Source organism: Panicum virgatum, chromosome 1N (genome assembly GCF_016808335.1).
Source record: "Panicum virgatum strain AP13 chromosome 1N, P.virgatum_v5, whole genome shotgun sequence".
In the NCBI taxonomy this organism is placed as follows: domain Eukaryota; kingdom Viridiplantae; phylum Streptophyta; class Magnoliopsida; order Poales; family Poaceae; genus Panicum; species Panicum virgatum.
Genome location: NC_053145.1, coordinates 30039315 through 30047411, shown reverse-complemented (window position 1 = coordinate 30047411; position 8097 = coordinate 30039315). Strand labels below are relative to the sequence as shown.

At 45.7% G+C, this 8097-nt stretch overlaps 1 pseudogene; it reads right to left on the bottom strand.

Moving 5' to 3' along the window:
* Positions 1 to 1316: 1316 nt before the first annotated feature.
* Positions 1317 to 6576, bottom strand: LOC120654041 (annotated as a pseudogene).
* Between the last annotated feature and the right edge of the window lie 1521 nt (positions 6577 to 8097).

The window sequence follows — 8097 nt, the reverse complement described above, 5'->3', positions numbered from 1 at the left end:
TCAGGCCGACCCGCGCGGGGAGGTCTCCGCCTCACCCGACCCTCGTGGGATGGGACCCCACGTGGTGGCCAGCCAACTCTGTAGTACGGAAACCATCATCGGTCAAAGCAGGACCCACATGGGTGGACATGACCGATCGCTCACACCTCAGCACGGGCCGGAACAGCCGCGACATGATCCGGATGGTTCAACGCCTCACCCACAGGACGGTGCGCAACCGTTTCCCCGAAAGTCAGCACCAAGGATAGGAGGACCATCCGGACGGACGTGTGGACCGGACGGTCATCACCTGCTGACACCAACATCATCGACGAAGTGTCTGTTGACACCAACACATCGACGGGCGTCATCTACAGTGTGCCAGGCCATTTCCCATCCGCCATGATTGCTACAGGGAGGGGAATGGGGAAGGATGATTGCCATCGCCATCAGCAAGGACCGAGGACCCAACCTCTTGATTGACGGATGAGGAAGGGGTGTCGGATCACGACCGACCCCCCACAGTTTCTCCTTTTTACATTTTCTGCCATTTTGTATCCGACCCCTCGCTTTTTCTGGGACTACAAAGGGAAAGGGGGTACCCCTGAGTACGGGACCGAACTTTCACACGCCCACACACATGCACACACTCTCACGGAACCAGAGACTTGGGAGCCCGTTACCTCTCTCGTCCATTTGTAACCCCTACTGCAAACTTGAGTGCAAGAGTGCAAGAGCTCGAACTGGACATAAGGACATTCAGCCCGAATCAGTATAAACCTTGTGTCGAATCCTTGCATTACCATCTGAACCAGTGACGCGCACACAAATTTACTAGCCGGTGATACATAACACCGACAAGTAGCAACATCAATATTGTCAACTTTCATAGGGGTAAGTGTGCGTGCGTTGTGAGTGTCTGAGTTGTACTGTGTAATTAAAAAAAAAGAAATGGTATGTCGTAGTGCGCCGGTGTGCTAGCACTGCAATGCCAGGATAAGTTTTCAGGGTAGGGCGAGTGGAGGTGGCATTTGTAGCGTTGTAGAATGGCACGGCCCTATGCTCCATCTCCACATATTTATACAGCACGCTAGGCTTCGATGTTGTAGGCCTATTAGAACCCTCATCCCTAATAGATCGAATCACTTGCGCCTTTAGTCCAAAATTATTTATGGTTGTCTCTTGGGCACATCATCAATACTCTTACTGTGCAAGAGCTTTGTTTGATCCCGATGTGTCTCGATCATTCCTTCACGATTCAAAAGTTTATTTTTCATATCAGATAACCAACAGAACAGCATATGAGAACAGCACATATCATATAAACATATAATGCTCATTATATTCCCAACAGATATGACAAATATGAGGCGGAGGAATAGATATAGACAATTGACAAGTATGCTAGCTACACCGATCCTGGTTCACAACAGGTTTGTTTTCATGCTTAGAAAGCAGACTCTGAAGATGTTCCTTGAGCGATTCGTCACTGGGACACTTAATCAGCACTTCCTTGAGTTCGGATAGATTCTCCAGGCCAGAAAACTGTAATGGGGACGTGCTGGAGCAGTCCACCTTCAGCAGCTCAAGCGTTTTCATTGTTTTTGATCCAAAAGTCACAGGTACGCTGAGGCTGCAACCAATGTCAAGGATCTTGATCTTTTTATAAGAGTCATCCTCTATTCCATTCGTAATGACACAGAAGTTGAGCTCCCCATCTTGAAGATGCTTCACACGAAGGCGTAAAATACATAGCTCCTGAAGCTTGCCGAGAAATACTATGTCGTGCTTCATTAATGCCGCCATCTCCAAATCCAACTTTGCAAGCCTACTAAGCTGGTTGCTCCACCCCGGTAGCTTGCCTCCAAGCCCGTACAGTTTAAGGCTCCGCAGACTGTCCAAAGGCAGGGTTTGGTCTTCCAAGCATCTTTGGCTGTCCCTGTCCAGCCGCAATGATAAGGACTCCATAAGGGCAAGATCCGAGATTGCACAGAAAAACTTGTTGCAGTTACTCATGTTGATACCGGACACTCCTAGCTTGTGCAATTGTGTGAGCTTCTTGAGCTCTTCCAGGACCGCTGTCCCTGAAACACTGATGTTGACAACACCAAGCGTGTGCAATGCCGTCAGTTTTCCAATGCCTAGAGGTACCTGAACGCCAACATGATGATCCTCTGCTAGGTTGGTCATGCCGGCACGAATGTACTGCAATTTCTGTAACTTGGTGACGTTCTTTCGCAGGTTCAGTATGGAGGTGCCCCGCACATCCAGACTCTGGAGCTGCCTAAGATGACCAAGTGCACTTGGCAGATGACAGATATCTTGGCAACGTCGCAGTGAAAGAAACTTCAGGCGACGCAGGTGCTTCACTATCTTTTTGAGATCTTCGTATTTTACACCTGATACATCCTCCAGATCGAGTACCCGAAGGAGCTTCATATTTTCGGAGATGAAGAATGACTTCCACATACCGAACACTGTCAGCGACCGTAACCGTGAGAAGTCAATGCTCTCGAACACAATTCTGTCTCTTCTCCAGGATTTTGATATCACAAGGTGACGCCCTGTGCGCTGGGTGGTTAGGACACAACTACCATCCAATTCAAACACAAGGTTCTCTTCCATTCGTTGTGAGATGATGTACTCTCGGAAGAAACCATTGACTTGGCACAAGACCGTCCTTGTGTTGCCCAAAGCTAGTGAAGTTGGCTGCTGGATTATGCTCAGATCCTGGAGGTCAGAGAAGTGCTTCTCCCCGTTCTCCTCGGCAGATTTGTCATGGTTATTCCTCGAGTAACCCTCTGCAATCCACCGTCTTATGAGTCGTCTTCTTCGAATTATGTGGTCTTGAGGGAAAATTGACAGATAGAAAATACATGGCTTGAGAAAGTCTGGACAGTTACGGAAGTAGGCATTCATCCAATCGAATAGACCGTCAAGCTTGTTTAACTCTCGGTTGGTCTCCAGCTCTTGCATAAATTTCTTGTTGATAGAACGTGCGTGCTCCATCCATCCAACTGTCTTTGAAGCCAATGAGCTAGCTATCTCAACTATTACTTTGGGAAGTCCACCACACTTTGAGGTAAGTTCTCGAACCTCAGCAATCTCACCATGAGACAATGAAGAGAGCAATGCATTTTTCATAGATATCTGTTCAATGGATTTTGCATGAACATTAGTTAGAATACCAAACACGAACCGGACAACAATTTGATGTATGTTACAACAGCAAAAGGCTAGAATGAACACACAAGTATCTACTAGTGGTGGAGAAGTAGCTAAAATAGTAGTAAAGAGTGAACGCCAGTTCATCCCATAAATTTAGAGATACAATATAGTAGCTAAAAATGTGCACAACTTCTGAAGAAATATTCTGGCAGAGGTTTTTTATGGTACACAATACTGGTCTATACTAGTGTTTGAAAGACTAGCCTAGAAATATCTATCCGACGGTTCATATTAATTGAATACTACAAAAAAGTACAGCAGTACTGTAGGTAGTATACTAAGTAGTATATAGGTAGTATAAGGGTATTACGGGAAAAATACTAATAACATCAGGATTCATTTTATTTGGACTATCTTTTTAATTCCATACCGTTATTTCAGTTACAACATAAAAAATTACAAAACTACTCCTACGAATCAAGGGTTACTGTGCTCTACGCCGCTATGAAGATATCAAATCCATCAAACTCTTACTGTAATTCATGTTATGCAATTTGTTGATCACCACCAAAGAGTTTGTGCACGAGGACTAAATTCAGATAGAGGGAACATAAAAAAAGGGAAAGGTTCACTGAGAAACACACCTGTTCGAACAGATGAAAAGCTGCCTCAGGTTCTAGACCTTTGACATTAAAAACGAATTCCCCCTTATCGTCGCGGCAATGTTTGGCTATCTTTTGTTCATTTGTAATGATGATGAAGAGGGTCTTAGCATGTGATCCTGACACCAATTCAGCTTGTATCAAATCCCACTCTTTCGTGCACTTCAGGCCGTCAAGAACGACAAGGCATTTGTACTGTTTTAGTATCTCACGACACTGTACTATGGGGTTCTTGCTTCCCATGTTATCGTAGTATGAAGGTTCGCATGCATGAAGAGATTCAGAATGAAAGCTCAAAAATAAGCTCCGAGAAAGGTCACTTAAATTGAAGGGATGTGACACGTCGACCCAACCATACTTCTGATGTATGCTGCGCTTCATAAGAATTCTCTCGCAAAACAATTTTCTTACGAGATATGATTTCCCAACGCCTGCTATACCCCAAACAGACATAACTTGGTAAGACCACCAAAGTGCTTCCTTTGTATGATCATAAAGATCTTTCATCTGTGACTCCCGTCCAGCCAGGGGATTCACCTTCATCCACTCCTCGGCTGTATTTTTTTTGGATATTGCATCCATGCCCAGGGACACCCTACCAATAGTTTTCGCACCCTGAACTCCATCACACTCAAACCCCTGAAATGTTAAATGTTTTGGACTGATCAATGCTAAATTTCAAATTCAGTCATATACAACAATAATAATGATAAAAAATCGAACTGCAAAATTAAGAAAAATAACTAATTGCAGGAAATTGATTTCTGATTTATAGTTAGAACTGCGCCCATTGTTTGAAAGCTTGTTTAACTTAAGTGCAGTCTACAACACTATTGTTCGAGCTCTATGCTTGTATAGGTCAGGGCAGTGGTACGTTTGTGCAGTTCACTTATGTAAGCTGATAATCGTGACTCTTTTTTTGCGAGAGTTGATAATTGTGACTTTGTGATATAGCCTTGCAACAAGTGCTATATGTGCCACAAAAATGAGGGAAAAATCTAGTTTGCTACCTCACCAATCCACCTTGTTCAATTTATTAGTGCCCAAATTATTTTAATTGATTCAATTTACCTCTGAGTTTTTTCATTTCCCTGTGTACAAGTTGAGTTTTAAGTTCAAAATTTGTGAGAGGACAAAAGGACATGATGTCTTATGTTAATATATATATATACATATATATTAGAATTCTTTCATGGTTATTTTCATAAGATAGAAATATTTAATAGGAATTTATATTACAATTCCGAATGAAAGTAATCATAAAATTCATATTGTATTTTTCTAGCATAGTTCATCTTATTATAAGTTACCTAGCAAAATTGATATTAAAATTTCGTACTCAGAAAAAATAAATAAGAAAAATCTCATTAGTGGGTTGGTTAGATTGGACAAAATCGAATAGTTCGGGTAAATGTAGCCAAATTTTTTTAAGGGGTTAAGCGGAAAAACTAGATTGGTGAGGACCATAAAATAGTTTTCTTTCCTATAAACAATTATTAAACATATCTATTGGAGCGAAATTGAGACTTGAGAGACAAGCTTCAAGTAAAATGTTCTTCTAATTTTGAATTGACCTCATCATAGTTATAGCACGTAATGATCAGAGTCCAAGGTGTGGTTCGTGATTGAGTAAAAGGAACAGAATCTTGGATGTGGCTGCTGAGGATTCAGGCTTACCGTTTTGTAGAAGGCATAAACCGAGTGCTCAGCTGAGAGCTGGTTCAGATGCAGGACTTGATATGGATGTCCCACGGACAAGCTTGCTACTTCGTAATTGCTGTGTTGACACAATTATGCAACTGCCGTTTTTCCTGTTGGGGAAGAACGTCCTGATAGCATTCCACTCTTCCATGGTAGACAGGTCTTCCAAGACTACGAGGTACTTGTTCTCGTTGACATGCCGAACGAACTCAGCTAGAAGGTCGCCTTGCCTGGCGCTCATCTTTTTAAGGACATCTACAGCTATGACGGCTTCTTCCTCTTCTTCTTTGGGCATGCTTGCGTGGAACTGAGCCGTGATGGAACGGAGAAATTCACGTGGATTGAAAGGATGCCTGACTTTCACCCAGGCACGGCAGGTGAAGGTTTTGCAGGTATCTTTGTCAATATAGGCATTCCAGATGATGGACGCCATCCCTTGACCGCCACCTTCTGTGCCCCAGATGGAGATCACTTGGAGCCCGCCGTCTTCCTTGGTGAACAGCTGTGTCAGATCCCCCTGCTGGCCCTTCCGATTTTTCGTTACCTCGGTTATCCTGTTGAACGATGTGGCGCCGACGGCCGCGCGGGAAACCGGCTCGGGCGGGGAGAGAGTGGATCCGGCGTCGCTGATGAGGCTATAGCGTGCGTTCCTCCGGCTCAAGTCCTCCACCCTGGCCTTGAGCTGCTCTATGTCGGCGACCGCCTCGTCAAGTGGTATCTCCGCCAAGCAGGGCATGATGCAGCGTGCAGGCTTGACCAGGCGGAGCCACCAGCGGTTCTTCTTGTCGAGATGGACGACGAACTCGATGCAGTCCTCCACATCATACGCCAGGTCGCGGATCTGCTTCACCAAGGTCCTGACTACCAGATTCTTGAGGCGCTCGTTGTCGGTGACGTTGAGGAACGACTGCATCATCTGAAACTCGCCGGTGATGAATACAAGGTCACGCTGCGCGTTCTGCCGAAGATTTGCCTCCTCCTCGATCGCCGCCTGGGTCTTGGAGAGCACCCCGTCCACCACCGACTTGGCCATGCCAACCACGAGGTCCGCCATTGTTTTGCTCTCCCAGAATCTCTCACGGATCTTGGAAGATGGAACTTGAAAGTTTGCTGTAATCTGTGGCGTAGCTATAAGCTAGCTAGAAAGTGCTGTGGAGTTGTTCATCATCACAGGGAAGATGAATGTCGTCAAAGCAAGCAAATTGCACATTTGTTAATAGAATATGACAGTTGGGGTATTCGCGATCAATTAAATTAATCCTCCGCCGAACAGCTAATGGCACGCCTAACGAAAATGGATCTGCACCCGCACCAGTATCCTATTTGCAAGTAGGGAACCGTTGAATGGCCTAGCGCGTACATCACGTGGTACTGGATCGATCAGAAGGTGAGAATAAAATTTAGACCGCAACTTCTGCATAATAAATAAATAATATATAAAAGACGAATATCAAACTAGTGGTAGGGTTTATTACTGACCATTTTTCATAAGTATTGGTAAAGGAACAAAGAAACATAATTTAAATCTAAGGCAAAACCTCTCTGACCAATCAGCTCGTGTCATTCAATGACACATGGATAAAAAGGCCCATAAACCAGGCCAAACCGACACGAAAACTTGTCATGCACGCAAATAGGGGTAAGAGGCTCACTTTCTAGTCTCCCAGAGAAGACTGAACTTGATTGGGACCAAGAGTAGTGCAACACCCAAAATTTATTTGAGTTTGAAATGATTTTGTTTCAAATGATCTTTTTACTTTGTTAAAAGAAGACAAAACTTTTCCTTCACATCTATCTTTCTTTGTCTTTGGCCCAACTCCTTCCTCCCATCTCTTTTTTCCCAGCCCGCCCCACCTTCTTCTCTTCTTCATTTCTCTTTTCTTTCTCACTTTTCTCTCCCACTCAGCCTGCTCGGCCTAGTCCATTGTGCCGGCCTGTTCCACCTCTCTCTCACTGCGAGCTGGGGGCCGCCTATCGACTCCATCCACTACCTCCAGCCGGCCGCTGCATCCTCACCCCAGCTCGCTAGTTACTTCCCCGCGTCCACGCCCTCCTCTCCCTTTGCTCATCTCCAATGCTCAGTGGAGCAATGGCTCCACCTCCTCACCTCTCTCTTCCATTTCGCCCTCCATGTCGCCCCCTTCCCCTTCACTGCCATTGATGGTTTGCCACACCGAGACCGCCACCTCCTCCTCTTCCACCGGCCACTTCGCTCCCCTCCCTCGGTCTTTAAAATGCGCCCCCAAGCCCTGCCTTGCCTGTTTTCCCCGCTCCAGTGCTTCGTTCTTGCTCTGCCCGCTACCTCTGCTAGCGCCACCACGCTCGGCCGCGCCGTCGATCCACCACTTCGGCACATTCTCAACAACGTTGGTCACCGCGCGGAGCTCTGCGTGGTGGTGAGCTATGTATCCATCCCTTTATCGTCTTCCCTCGTCCCTCATCACCACAGGAATTGCTCGCCAGTGTTCTTTAGCCATGCCTCGCCGTCGTGGGCTCACTCTGGCAACTGCACCACCGCGTCGACTTCGCCTTCAACTTCGCCGTCGCCTCCTCTTCCTCTTCAGCTTCCCCGTCGCATGCGCAAGCT